Source organism: Rattus norvegicus, chromosome 1 (assembly GCF_021556685.1).
Source record: "Rattus norvegicus strain SHRSP/BbbUtx chromosome 1, alternate assembly SHRSP_T2T, whole genome shotgun sequence".
Taxonomy (NCBI): domain Eukaryota; kingdom Metazoa; phylum Chordata; class Mammalia; order Rodentia; family Muridae; genus Rattus; species Rattus norvegicus.
In genome coordinates this window covers 243113758-243129522 of record NC_141534.1, presented here as the reverse complement: position 1 = coordinate 243129522, position 15765 = coordinate 243113758, and positions in this window count along the sequence as shown.

Genomic DNA, 15765 nt, shown 5'->3' with positions numbered 1-15765 from the left:
ACTAAGTCATTAATAACATCAGTGTCCCCCGTGAGCCAATCACCTCCTAAGAGAACCATCAGCTGAGGAGCAAGCCAGTCTTCAAGCCCAGACCACTTCGGGCCATTCTAAATACAAAGCATGACAGCTATCCTTCAGAGTTCCACCAAGGACTTTAAAGGTTCTTTCTAGGGACATGCACTCACTGATATTTTCACCTTCAGTGGTGTGTCACACTCAAATACAAACTTTTAAAAGGCAAGAAAGAAGACACAAAGAGTCACGGGTTTCACAGAAATACTCCAGATACTTGGGTCTGGTGTCTGTGGAGTGAGGCTTTCATGGTTGCCTCTCTTGAGATGGTATGTGTGTTTGTGTGCAACTGGGTATAAATGCCTGTTTGTATGTGTGTGTGTGTGTGTATGTACGTGTTTGTATATATATGTGTGTTTACATGTGTGTGTTTGAGTGCATGTGCATGTGTATGTGTGTATGTATATGTGTGTATGTGTATATATGTGTATATGTGTTTGCCTGTAGACAGTATATGTGTCTGTGTGTTTGTACATGTCTGTGTGTTTGTGTGTATGTGTATATATGTGTCTGTGTGTGTGTTTATGAGTGTATGCTTGTGTGCGTATGTGTGTGGTTCTGTGGTGTGTGTGATTATTACTTTACTTTTTTAAAGCTGTGGTATTCTATGCAGACGGACCTGAAAATAAAGTGCATGTCTGATAAATATTGACTGGGTCCTTACTGAGTGCCAGGCAAAGAGTGGGTGCTGATGGGGACTGAGCACACCAGGGTAACAAGGCAGGTAGAGGTAGAGTAGCAGCAGAGAGAGCGCTCTTTGGTAGGTTGACTAGAGCTCTACTAGAGGTGCTACTCAGGCTGATCTGCACAATAAGAAATGGGTTTGAGGTTGGACAGACTTCTAAGGGCTACTGGAAAGTCTGAGGAGAATTATCGTAAGGCACTGTGCTCCAGGCTGGTTCACAGTAAGCGGAGTGCATTGGTGATCAGGAAGGGGACCACGATTTCCTGCTCAGCCAGATCTTCCTTTCAGACCCATTTCAGGCTAAGGAGTTTCATCAAACCTTTCACGGTGAGCTCAGCCCACGCTGATTCATTCATCTACAAATGACAAATGGACCCGCCTGGTTGCCAGGTACTGGGGATAGTGTGGTGTAACCGACCTACGTCCATGGAACGTGGCCCGGGAAGGGATGCAGTACGAACGAGCACATGTTACTACTTCTTCTCTGGACACGAGGGGACCCACCCTTCTCTGAACTTCTCTCCACTCCAGACACTGACCAAGGGCGCTGGATTTGTAGCTGACTGAACCTGTAGCATCTACCATCAGCCAGGGAGTTGAGAGCCGGCTGTGCTATTAGCCAACCACTGTACTCTTTCAGACTGATGAGAATTTCTAAGCTAGTGTCATAGCCCAGACCCTGCTGCCGTGACCTAGTTCTTACAAAGGTGACCTATTTTTGTTGGTGGTGATGCTACCAACCAACTTGAAGGAAATCCTTTTTTTAAAGATAATATGCTCCTTATTCTTAGAGAAACTTTTGAAATTCTAACACTAATAGGCACCCTATACGTAAGTCCCTTTTATATTGATGTTGTGCAAAGTCTGTTCTTATATTTAAAACTCTTTTTTTTTTTTTTACTTCAAGTCAGTACTCCCTAGTCTGAGAATATTGATCATATCAACTTAAGACTGGGTTCACTTACTGTTATTTGTTACTAGACAAGTACTATAGGTTACCAGTTAAGTTCGAATTTCAGATAAATAGGGAACAATTGTTTGGTATAGCCACCATGTATTTAGGTCATACTTATGCTTAAAGACTGTTTCCTAAAAATAAAATGGGTGTCTTGCATTTTGGTTCTTAACCTTGACTTACTTGTTGTAGGTCTTTACTTGTGTCTTTTGTTTCTCATAGAAAGCTATACAAATATTCTTGATTTTTTAAAGATTTATTTATTTATGTATGTGAGTACACCGTCACTGTCTTCAGATGCACCAGAAGAGGCCATCAAATCCCCATTACAGATGGTTGTGAGCCACCATGTGGTTGCTGGGAATTGAACTCAGGACCTCTGTAAGAGCAGTCAGTTTCTTAACCGCTGAGCCATCTCTCCAGCGGTTCATGATATTTTTATACATACGGAAACGGGCTCAGAGATGGCAATGATGTCAACGATATATAACTGGTGTGCAGTAGGATCAGGAGTCAGAGGTGTCCAACTACAAAGGCAATTGTCTTTATACTTTTCAGACTTCATTTTTTTTGTCTGAAAAGCAACTCTTTACCTTGCTCTTCTCTCCTGGTGACTGGCACTTGACCTTCATAGCTCAGCCCACAGATGCCCTGTGAAGCATGCACTGGTCACCCCAAGAAGAAAGTTCTCTAAATGCCACCATTACTGCAGCATTCGCACGGTATGCCAATCATCTCCCAGGGTGTTGGTATCTCTGGAAGGCCATGGGCATCCTGAAATGGGAACCATCTCTTAGGTTTCCAGTGCCTGATATGGGAGGGCTCAGTGATGAATGAATTCTTGGCATCAGATGCTAAATCAGGTGTGGGTACTCTGACTCAGGACGGTGGTTCTCTGTCGATGAAGAACATTGTTAGAGAGCAGGTATTGGAAACTGCCCTTGGTCTCAGAAACCGTAATCCTCCTATTATTTAATTCGGGAACTACTTTACGAATTACATTTTGTGTGGCTGTGTCTCTGTGACCTTTGACACAGTCGTAACTTGTACCATTGATCAATATCTTGAATGAAGCATCTGAAGATGACTCAGCTTTAGTTCACATTCATAAGTAATCCAAAGGCAAGGATGAAGAAATGAAGAAGCCCAAGCCGTAGCTCAGTAAACTTTGAACAAGCCATTTTTAAAAGCCAATTTTCATATGGACTTACAGTCACTTCAACTGCTACAGATACATGTGCTTGGCCCACAAAGATGTTACTCTTTTCTTGACTTTATTCCAGAACGTTAAAAAGATCACCTCAAAGTTAACTGCAATTCTAGCGAACACAGGACTTCTTTTATGTTCTCTCATTTGTGGACAGATATACCTAATTGGATAATTAAAAAGAGATAGAGGACTCTTGTCCCTTGGCTGAACTGCTTATCACTCTGGACCGAGACTCATTTTTCGGCAGTAAAGCATCTGTTTGCTAAGGAAAGGAACACTCCATTCTTTCTGGCTGTCCTTTGACTTATGTTCTTTGGCTTTCTTTCTGAAACCTTGCAGATAAAAACAATTATTAAGCCAACACCCTTTCCAAAAGGAAACATAAATGCCACAAGAGAAAGCCATTTGTGCTGATCAATAAATGGTTTGCGGATGATTGAAAAACAGTGCCAGATTTAGATGATTGGGACAAACAATGGTTAAACCCAATGGTCCCTCCCCTAAGGTGGGATGTGAGTCCACATGGCAACATATCCAGTGTATTCTGTCACATCAGAGAAATGGTTATTGCAGTTTGCTGTGTCACTTGACTGCAGGCAAAGCTTGGGGGTCAAACAGAAGTCTCACAGTAGAATCTCAAACATCAACCCTGCAGTGTGGCTCTGCTCTGTGAGGCAGAGGGATGTCTTTCCATCCCAGAAGCAGGCAGGATGGTCACTGTGTGCACACAAGTGTTGGCTGGAGGGACAAGCAATGCTTGGAAACCAACTCCAGTCAGACGGCTGTGGTCTGTCTCCCTCAACAGTGTTAAGAAATTTATTGAAGAAAGCATCTTCAATAAATGATGCTGGTCTAACTGGATGTCTGTATGTAGAAAAATGAAAATAGACCCATATTTATCACCTTGCACAAAGCTCAAGTCCAAGTGGATCAAGGACCTCAACATAAAACCAGATACACTGAATCTAATAAAAGAGAAAGTGGGAAAGAGCCTTGAACTCATTGGCACAGGGGGAAATTTCCTAAACAGAAGTCCAATGCCTCAGGCTCCAAGACCAAGAATTGATAAATGGGACCTCATGAAACTGAAAAGCTTCTGTAAGACAAAGGACTTAGTCAATAAGACAAATTGGCAACCTACAGATTGGGGAAAAAAAATCTTCACTAACCTCACATCTGATAGAGGACTAATATCCAAAATATATAAAGAACTCAAGAAGCTTACTACCAAAAAAACTAAACAACCCAATCAAAAAGTGGGGTATAGAACTAAACCAAGAATTCACAATAGAGAAATCTCGAATGGCTGAGAAGCACTTAAAGAAATGTTCAAAGTCCGTAGTGATCAGATAAATGCAAATCAAAACGACCCTGAGATTCCACCTCACACCAGTCAGAACGGCTAAGATCAAACCTCAGGTGACAGCAGATGCTGGCGAGGATGTGGAGAAAGAAGAACACTCCTCCATTGCTGGTGGGATTGCAGACTGGTACAATCACTCTGGAAATAAAATTGTAGGTTCCTCAGAAAATTGGAAATAGACCTACTTAAAGACACAGAAAAACCACTCTTGGGAATATACCCCAGAGATGCTCCTCCATGCCACAGGGGCACATGCTCCACTGTGTTCATAGCAGCCTTATTTGTGATAGCCAGAAACTGGAAACAACCCTGATGCCCTACAACAGAAGAATGGATACAGAAAATGTGGTTCATTTACACAATGGAATACTACTCAGCTATTAAGAACGAGGACATCCTGAGTTTTGCAGGCAAATGGATGGAACTAGAAAATGTCATCCTGAGTGAGGTAACTCAGAGACCCAAAAGGACATGCATGGTATGTTCTCAATAATAAGTGGATATTAGCCAAAAAAAAAAAAAGTACAGAATACCCAAGATACAGTCCACAGAAATCAAAAAGGTCAACAAGCTGAAGGGCCCAAGTGAGGATGCCTCAGTTCTACTTGTGAGAGAAAAGAAAGCAACCACAAGGGGGAAGGGAGGGAGGGACAGAGAAGGAGTGGTGGTGGTGGGGATAGGGGGGACATGATTGGGTGGGGGCAAAGGACTGAAGCCCTGAGGGCCAGCAGAAAGAATGGAAACAGCAACCTTGGGAGGAAGAAGGTTGGGAAGACACTCTAGAATGAACCAGAGACCTGGGGAGTGAGAGACTCTCAGGACTCAAAGAGGGGACCTAGATTAAAGGCCCTACAGTGGGGAGAGGGAACTCATTGAACCCACCTCCAGAAGAAAGACAGGGCATCAAGTAAGGGATGGGGTTGCTGTCCCACAGTCAAAGCTCTGACCTATAATTCTTCCTGTCTGAAAGAACTGCAGGGATGGAAATGGAGAGAAGCCTGAGGAAAAGAAGGTCCAGGGACAGACCCAAAGGGGGTTCAGTTCAAGGGGAGGCCACAAGACCTGACACCATTACTGAAGCTGTGGGGCACTCACAAAAAGGGGCCTATCATGACTGCTCTCCAAAAGACCCAACAAGCAGCTGAAAGAGTCAGATGCAGATGTGCGCACCCAACCAACAAACAGAAGCTGCTGACCCCTGTGGTTGATTTTGGGAAAAGCTGGGGGAAGCTGAGGAGAAAGTTGACCCTGTAGGAGGACCAGCAGTCTCAATTAACCTGGACCCCTGAGATCTCTCAGACACTGGATCACCAACTGAGATGAGACCCCAAACACATACACAGCAGAGGACTCCCGGGTCTTGGTTCAGTCAGAGAAGATGCACCTAACCCTTGAGAGACTGGAGGCAAGAAGTTTAGAGGTCCGGTGGGGTGGGGTGGGGAGATCCTTGTGAAGATGGCGGGTGGGGGGGGAGGTATGGGATGTGGAACCCTTGTGGGGGAATAAAATATGGAGTGTAAAAACAAACAAATAAATAAACAAATTAATTACAATTAATGTTTAAAAAAGAAGAAGAAAAGAAGGAAGGAAGAAAAGAAAGAAAGGAAGGAAGGGAGGGAGGGAGTGGGGAGAGAGAAAGAAAAAGAAAGAAAGAAAGAAAGAAAGAAAGAAAGAAAGAAAGAAAGAAAGAAAGAAAGAAAGAAAGGAAGGAAGAAAGAAAGAAAGAAAGAGAAGAGAGAAGGAAAGAAGATAGTAGCTAGGGGGACAAACAAGTAGTTTGCACGTATCCCTTGGGAGTCGGGTAGCCAGCACCTGTGCTCTCTGCTGAGGGACTTGGTAAGCTGCCTCTCCTGAGAAGCAGGAATGCGTTCAGCATAGGATTATCCAGATTCATAACACTCCACTCTGTCAGGAGCCAGGTGGAGGCCTAGGCCCAGACAAAAGGAGCCCACCAGACATTGTTTCCAAACCAACCAGGCTGACCAGTTGTGCCAACATAGATCCCAACTGGGGGCCAAGGCCATGGTGCACAAAGGGTTTCTGAGTCATACAAGGGCCCAACCTTGAGCTGTTCCTTTAAATTCCTACTCGGCCACTCCCCGACAATCTTTAAAACCTAAATCCGATTATGACAGGAGAGCTTTTATCTGGAGTTTGAAATTGAACCATTTCAGTCAAACAGGATCTTTTGTGTTCAAACACAAAGGCTAGAATTCAAAGAGGAAAACACATACAGATTTCACAATTCAAGTGTGTGTGTGTGTGTGTGTGTGTGTGTGTGTGTGTGTGTTCCTCAAGTCACACATCTTGTTTGCTGCAGGGAACACATGGGATCAATATTCTCCCTTTTGTTCATGACTGGTGTTTTAAGCAACTCTCTGCGCTGGTTCTTAGCATGTCGTAGCAGGAGCCTGATCTTTTAAATTGGCTGAAGAAAAAACAACTCACCACTTTCTTAGAAGCTTCATGTTTTGTAGATTTAAAAAAAAATTATTTATTCCGTTGGCCTAATTATTAGGCAAAAAGCAACAGATGTGTTATTATTTTTTATTTATGTGTTTATTTATAACAAGACCAGCTCTTCTTGCTTGACCTTGCAGGCATTGTGTTTATGCTGGAGGGACCACCCCAGGAGGTCACCTGTCTGAGTGAGGGGCGGGCACAGGCTTACTTAATCATTGCTGCTTTCTGAGGTCATCATGACTACACTAAACACTTCTTTCCCAACTTCTACCCTTTGCTCTTTGTATAAGGCTCGACTTCCATATCAGAGAGGTTGTACCCTCAGAATCTTATCGGTCTTTATGTGTGGAATTCCGGAATCTGGCCTGCCAGCCAGCTCTGCCGTGAATGAAGATTAGAGTCAACTCCGAAGCTTTCCAGAGCAGGTGTATATGGCACGCCAAGGGGTAGATATCCTGGTTCTCTGCCAGAAAGCAGAAAGCAGAGGTGCAAAGTCTTCTACCCTCCAAATCAGCCGAGCAAATGTGGCACAGTCATAGGTTCTAGGGTTAATTCACTTACGAATTAAAAGGCATCGAGCACCTTTTTTTTCCCCAGATGGGTCAACTTGGCTCCATAAAGATTCAATATTGCTTCCTCTCATTTGGAAGGACACGAAATTGAAGTGCATAATGGGATTTTTTTTTTTTTTTTGCTTAAGATGACACAGTAAGTGGGACAAACATGCTGGCACATGTGTGCCCCATCTCTGGGGAACACGGTGGGGTGGGGGGGTTCGAGACCAGCCTGGGCAACACATCAATATCCCATCTCGAAAAGGAGACTTAAACCCAAATAAGGACTGGGGCGACATTCTCTGGATAAATGCTAGATAAAATAGTAAGTAGTAAGACAATTGCCAGACAAAGGGTTAAAAAGCACAGAAAAGCAGTAAAGAAGCTCAGAAGTCGGACTTGAGATGGGGAAATGGCTCAGACGCAGTGTTCCCCACACAAGAGTGAGGACTAGCATCAGGAGTCCCAGAACCCACAGATGCCGCATGGCTGTGGTGTCCACCAGCAACTCCTTTGGTGGAAGGCAGACACAGGGATCCTCGGAGTGAGCTGGCTAGCCACATTAGCAAGTGATGACCTCTGCGCTCGTTTGAGAGACCCTACCTCAGTGAATAAGGAAAAGAGAGCTGTAGGAAGACTGGGTCAACTTTGGACCTCCACATGCATGAGCGCACTTACACAAACTCATATGCATATGAGGGGGGAAAGGTCCGAGAATTGGAAGGATTCGACATATGCCCAAGAGTCACACAAAAGGGAAATGTAAGAGAGGGTTGGAAAATATTTCAAGAAAGAGAAACTGAGAAGTTTCCAGAATTGTTACTTTCAAGCCTGCTCCCCCATTCGAGGCTAAAGGCAATTCAAGGATAAAGTCTGAAAGTTATGAAAGTTATTAACAGGGACAAGTCAATACACAAAGGCAAATAATTAAACTGAAACCAAGCAGCCAACACATCCCAAAAGATATTAGATAGGAAAGGGCTTCAATTTCATGACTCATCAAAGACTGCAAATTCAACTGTCATTGAGAGACCTCCAAGAATGGCTAAGAGGAAGCAGTAATAAATGCAGGGAGTGGAGGAAGCCCTGAGTGTGTGAAGTTCTGAGTGGATTTGTATTGTTGACACAGGCACAGCCATGTCAAGGACCTTACAACCTGTGGGGAAATGGCAAAGCCTTTCCTTCTGGGGATGCATGTATCTGTGGGTGCATGTGCGTGTGCATGTGTGTGTTTCATTTGTGAATCCAGAGCTCTTGGGTAGAGTGTGCATGACCCACCGTGAGCTCAGAGTAGACTGTTTACTGATACAGCAGTACACACTGGCATACTGTTTTTGGAAAACCGTTGAGCAATACAGAGACTCTCTTCCTCGTTTTCCTTACCCGAAATGCTTAGACCAGAGAACTGTTGATTCTGGACTCCTTTCTTTCAGATTTTGGAATATGCATAATGAAGTTTTATGATGACCTAAGCCTAAGTGCAAAATTTATTTGTTTCACATACACAAAAGCCAAATGCAATTTTTTTCTTTCTTTCGGAGCTGGGGACCGAACCCAGGACCTTGCGCTTGCTAGACAAGTGTTCTACCACTGAGCTAAATCCCCAACCCCGCCAAATGCAAATTTTAAAATCTAGTTTTGGGGTGCCTGTGTTTTTACTGTGTCCCATTACATACGGTCCGATGTGACACTTCTACTAGTAATGTTTTATCAGCACTCCAAAAGAGATTTTGGAGCATGTCAGATTTGGGGTTTTTGTATAGCAAAGATGAACATATATTTTTCTCTATAGTCTCAAATTCCACTCTGAATAGAACTGTAAACATAGAAAATGCACATAATAGTTCACCAAAAGAATAGCACTATTCTAGTAGCCACAAGCCTTAAACTGCCATCACGATAAGTTGTATTCATATAACAGAACATGAGAATTAATGAAAAACTCATGGATCACCATGAATAAATCCCATGAAGATAAAAATGTTGATTAAAAGAAATAACAAAGTGGGAGAAAATATATATCCGATAAAGGATTTATCGCCTGAATATATAAAGAATACTTGTGCTTGATAGTATCAAACAGTACACTTTAAAAGGGGGACACAATAAGGCTAGAGGTGGCGATGCATACCTGCAGTCCCAGCAGTAGAGAGACTGAGGCAAGAGGACCTAAATCTTAGGGCAGCCTGGGCTACATGAGACCTTGTATCAGAAAGAAGGTGGGCAGGATAGCTGAACAGGGTCTTTAACAGTAAAGAGAGGAATTTGTAGGCTTTTTGGTTCATTTGTATAGGACAGGTCTGCTTGTGCATGTCTGTTACACAAGACATATAGTTCTTCATAGAACGTCATACACCTCTTGTCACATTAGCATCCTAAATCTCCCCCTGGGTTGTTTGTTCGGATTTTTAATGCATTATAATACCATAATAGATCACCTTCAGGCAGTCTGGTGTAGCTCTCTGCTCGTGCCTGCGTCTGCAGCCTGATTTAGTCAGCATCAGCTGGGGAATTTTCTTGCCCTTTGCTTTGCCTTCTGGACCTCGCTCCTGCCCTGGTCACCTGCCTTAGGAGCTTCCTTAACCAACACGAAGCCCCATGTGGGGCCACATATTAAGTGGTAGAGTTATCACTGACAAAAGGAGTTTTATATTCGAGTCCTCCAACTGGGAAGTCATTTTTGCATTGTCTGTACCAAGGCACGTGTCAAACAGTGGAGTGGTGGTGTGGTGTTGACTGTAACACACATGGTGTTCACTGCAGCGGGCAGAGGGGCATACTCCGTCATACTGGGATGGGGTAGGATGGAGACCACTGCCACGGGGCGGAAGAAGCAGCATATGGCAAGTTGGCAGCAGAGCCCTGACATTTTTCATCCTTCTTAAAACTGCTCTTTGGTTAAAGCGTCTGCCAGCTGCCATTGATGTGCTCAAACCACCAGCTTTATAGAATCAACAGCTCTCGGTAGTGGGGCGGTGAGGTCTGGCCTACATAGACGACAGCTGTGTCACTGAATGAGGACTGGGATGTAGATCAAATATAGCTATCTTCTTTCTCTGAGAATTCTAAGGTTGAGGACATATAAAAACAGGGCTAAAGCCTAATTAACACATGTACAGCACGCACATAAAATATATGAGCACCCAGGATATTTTACCTCCATTGTGTAATCTCATGCCAGAGTCACCATTGTTGTTCTAACAGGTTTTGTTATAAAACCAATAAACCTGTGCTGTAACTTGGCTCTGCCTGGAATTATAGCAAGGTATAGAGTGCACCTTGTTTTTTTGTTTTTTTGTTTTTTTTGTTTTTTTTAAATCCCAACAATGTGTGAGCTGAGCCTTGCTCTGAAAACTTCAGATATAATTCTAGGATATGGTTTAATAGAAGAATCAATTCAATTCACTCGGACCAGCAAGATGGTTCAGGGGGTAAAGGGCACTTGCTGCCAATGTCAGTAGTGAATCCATCCCAGAGACCCACACGGCTGATGGAGAGAACCAGTTCCCACAGGTTGTCCTCTGACCTTCACACATACACAGTGGTACTCACCCCCCACCCCAACAAACAAATAGCTGTAATTAAGAGAAAAGAATCCAAGGGCCTTCCCCACTCCTTGATGAACTAAAAAAGCCTTCTAGAGTGTTATGTGGTGCGGCCAGCTGGCCGGGAGACAGGAGAAACAGAAGAGATGTGCATGAGGCTCCCCTTGTAAGTTGCCTTTACCGCCATTTCTTAGAACTTCCTGGACTCCGCAATTACAGCCAGGGGCCCCAGGGGGCAAAGGTCAGCAGCATCTGGAACACATTTCTATCACAGGGATACAGCGAGAGTACAGTTAGTCTTCACAATTAGTCTGCATCATGGAAACAGACTACAAAGTCCCGAGTAAACGTGTCCTGATTCCACTGCCAGCCCTGAAGGAGCTGAGGCAAATTTTAGATGGAGCTTAAAGTGTTATAGGAAATATAAAATAGAGCCGCTAACTTCCACCATTTTCTCACTGGCCAAACGGGCCTCAGAGTTCTAACCTCAGTACCAGGATGAAGTAGAAAATTGATCTTTCTGTGCTCTGATGCTAATCAGGTACAGGTACAGCCCCCACCCAGTGCTACTCTATAATATACAGAGTCTATTTATATCTAACACCACGTCTATTGCTGGGTAGGAAATTATAGAGTATGCTATTACATTACAGGAGACGATTCCCTTAGGAATGGCTTTTGTACATGTGTTTGAGCAAAGGCTAGTGAACACAGGTATCCACCTAGGAAAATGCTTATGACATACGTAGTAATCAGAGGTTTTACTTGGTGGAAAGAGGTCTCGGAAGCAATGTGGAGGTCTGCTAGACATGCTTTTAGCACTTTTTATTTAAGAGAGAGGCTGCTGTGGAAATGCTGTCCTCTGACTATAATGTGGTTGTTAGCATTTGAGTCAGCAGCCTTGAGTACTGGCAGGAGATGGCAGCAAGACTGGACCTGTGCACAGTCGTTCATAAGAGGAAGGGGGAAGGAACCGGGGCTGGAGAGATGGCTCAGCGGTTAAGAGCACTAACTGCTCTTCCAGAGGTTCTGAGTTCAATTCCCAGCAACCACATGGTGGCTCACAACCATCTGTAATGGGATCCGATGCCCTCTTCTGGTGTGTCTGAAGACAGCTACAATGTGCTTATATATAATAAATAAATCTTAAAAAAAAAAAAAAAGAGGAAGGGGGAAGGGCATCAGAGACTTACCTGGGAGTCTAGCCATGCCCTATCTCCTAAGCACATCTGCTCCCCCATATAACTGTACCCAGCTGCAGAGTCTCAGGCAGCCAGGAGGGAAACAGTTAGCCAAAGGAGCCTCTATCTTTGCAGTCTTTGAGAGGTTTATACCCATGCTTGGTTGGGACTTCTGGTGATGCAGGTGTTTTAGGGTCATCTGTATTCCATTAAGTAAGCCTGATAAACTTGCTGGTTCACAAAACTAGGCACAGTGGAACCAATCCTTTAGTCCTATCTGGGGGGAATACACTCTAGGGAACATTCCTGTCACAAAGGCCAACAGCGGTTTGAACTGGAAAAGCTTCTGAGTGTGATCCTGACGACTTCATTCCCTTTACTAGAAAAACTTGAAGCCTTGTGACACTGTTAGATGGCGTCGAACCCACCTACTCCTCGGTCTATATGCACCTCTGGGAGTGCCCCGTGTTTGGCTCAACAGGAATAGGAAAAAGACAACTGTTTCTATCTTGCCTTTTCAATGCCCGGTCCTGATAGATCCTTTAACTCAGTCGAATGGTACTGAGATTCAGGGATTTCCCTCGGCCTGCAGTATTTGGTTCGATTAGGACTCTACGATTCTATACCTAAAACAGACCAATGAGGAGAGCAGCCTCCCTCGGCATGATCTCCAATTATCAACAGCTTGGAAGTGTCCCTACTGCTCTGTTCCGCCTCCCAAGGAAGGCAAGGAGAAGAAAGATCCTCTCAAGGAAAGGAAGCCAGCGGACAAGAACATTCAGAACCAAACAGGCCTTTCCTAGCTACATGTGTCTGGTGATGGATTTCACCAATGTATGTGTAGACAGTTCACGGCTTCTTAGACAGCGAGCTGTTACACCATATGGAAGTCACATAATTCAATGTGGGGAAGAGAGTTGCCAAAAAATTCATCAACAGTAAAAGGTTTCTGAAAGTACAAACAAAATTAATGAAAAAAAGATCAGATGTGCAGCAAATCTTGGATTATTCTAGCACACTTGGCTTTCCGGTTCTGATCACACGCGAGCATTGTGCATCGTGTGACGCCATCTAACACCAATGGACACAGCCTGAAGCGCTTCCGCTCAGATATGATACAGCTGCACAGTATGAACTGCTCTGTTTTTACTGCACATATAAAGTTTTTATTGAACGTTAATATAGTGGGTTGTGATGGTTTGTATATGCTCGGCCCAGGGTGTGGTGCTCTTAGAATATGTGACCCTGTTGGAGTGTATGTGTCACGGGCATGGGCTTAAGACCCTCACCATAGCTGCCTGAAGTCCCTCTTCCACTAGCAGCCTTCAGATGAAGACAGAACTCTCAGCACCTCCTGCACCATGCCTGCCCGGATGCCGCCATGTTTCTGCAATGATAATGGACTGAACCTCTGAACCGGTAAGCCATCCCCAGTCAAATGTTGTCTTTTATAAGAGTTGCTTCGGTCATGGTGTCTGTTCACAGCAGTAAAACCCTAAGACACGGGTTAATGGAAAGCAAAGTCTTGGAATAATTTTCTTCTGCCCATACCATACAAGGTATCAAATTCATGTATCTTTGGGATGTATTGTGTTAGAAAGTTTGATTTTAAGAATTGCTGTTTCTGAGTTGCTGACCTACATTTCCTAAGAGATGGCTCTTGGCTTGAGATTAGGGCAGAATTTTCAACAGTTTCTGAAGTTGCCATAACAATTACTATTGCCATTGTCTGCTATGTATTTATGTAAAGCAGAGTTCTCCATATTGATTATTCAAAATACTGGTTAACTCTGAGAAACGCTGAAGATGTCCTATATTCTGCAGTATCACGTGTTCAGTCATGGTTTTAATTATGTAAAAATAAGCACACTTGGGCTGGAGAGATGGCTCAGTGGTTAAGAGCAATTGGCTGCTCTTCCAGAGGTCCTGAGTTCAATTCCCAGCAACCACATGGTGGCTCACGACTATCTGTGATGGGATCTGCTGCCTTCTTCTGGTGTGCAGGCGTACATGCAGGCTGAATACTATATACATAACAAAGAAATAAGTATACCTTTTTAAAAACGTACTGCTGCTCTTAAAAAAAGCACACTTACTTTACTAGTATGTAAACTTGTTTTCTTTTTTAAAAGTAAAATGTAGAATCTTATGTTTATCAAAGAACTGTTTCTTATCAGCATATGTTTGATTTGTATACATGTATTGTATATGTACATTCTGGGATTGCACAAACATTTCTTGGGCAGAAAGAGGCAGAGTGGAGAAGTTTGAGACATCTTGGTTTCGCCTGCCTGCATGAAGACTGGACTGCAGAGCTGGATGTGGTGGCATATGCCTATCATCCTAACGCCGAGAGGCTGAGCCAGGACTGCTAAGAATCTGAGGCCAGCCTTACTACATGGTTGTAAATGTCTGTTTTATTTCCTCAGAATGGAGGGATGAGAGCCATACCCAAGCTGTGCAGGCACAAGGCTTGGGCTGAGCCCAGAGCACTTCCTTCTCTGTTCTAGCTATCCCTGGGCCTAGGCCTGGAAGCTTCTGGCCTATGTAGAATCTGATCTTCAAAGCTGACTGACTTAATCTGGCTTCTCTCTGCTTCTCCCTGAATTGCTCTGCTTGGCCTCATACTAACACGACAGCAATATTTTTTTATTGGATACTTTTTGGCAGGAGGCAGCCAAGTTCCAAGTGTCATTGGTGAGCCACCTGAAATACCACCTTAGGGAAAGTGTTTCAATCTTAAGTTTTCCTATTAATATTCTGACTCAGCTATTTAACGCCAAAACTAAGGATGTGGACGGGTTCTGTAGCTGCGATGGCTACGTTGGAACTGTGAGTTGGTTATGCCTGGGGAGGATGAAGCGTTCTTCCATTCAGGTGCTTGCTTTTGCTTTTAGAGCCAGAGTTAAGATCGGGATTCTATATAGGTAGTTTCAAGTGAGTGTGGGCAACTTCAAGATGACCACGGAGTCAAAAAACAAAGTGCAGCACGATGCACACATGCAGTTGTCCATCAGAGTGGCTGCTAACCTTCTAACCTCAAATATTTGTATCATGTGTCATTATATGATTGACATCAACTACAGTCCTAGTTAGCGATGGAACCTAATGATTACTATCACACATTCATAACCTCCGATACTATACAGTGTTCAAAGAATCCAGGGTTATTTAGCCAGCATAGGACACTGAGCGAACTTGCTTTTCAGGCAACCTTATAAAAGAATAAGGTTGATTTATCTATGCATGGCCACAGGCTAAATGTAGAGTTCAAACACAGAACGTACTCAGTAGGTATTAGTGAGTTAAAAATACCAATTTAGGGTAACAGGATGGACCAATGGATAGATGACGGTGGCTACCTCCAAACCTGACCACCTGTGCTCTATCCTGACTTGAGTATAGTCAAGTGACTGCAGCAAATTGTCCTTTGATTTTCATGTGTATGACAGACACACAAGCTGTCTTAGTGCTTGAGCATCGGAAACCTTAAAGTTTCACAGGGACTTACTTTTTCAAACAAGACCACCTACTCCAACAGGGCCACACCTCCTAAAAGTACCACTCCTCCTGATAGTACCATTCCCTATGAACCTAGAGGGGGTCGTTTTCATTTAAATCACCACACAGGTACACCCACAAAGCAACTGTAAAAAAATAAATTCTAATTTGTACCAAAGATGGGGGGCCAAGAAGCCTTGTGAAAAAACTCACATCGGTTAAGTCATTCACTCAAG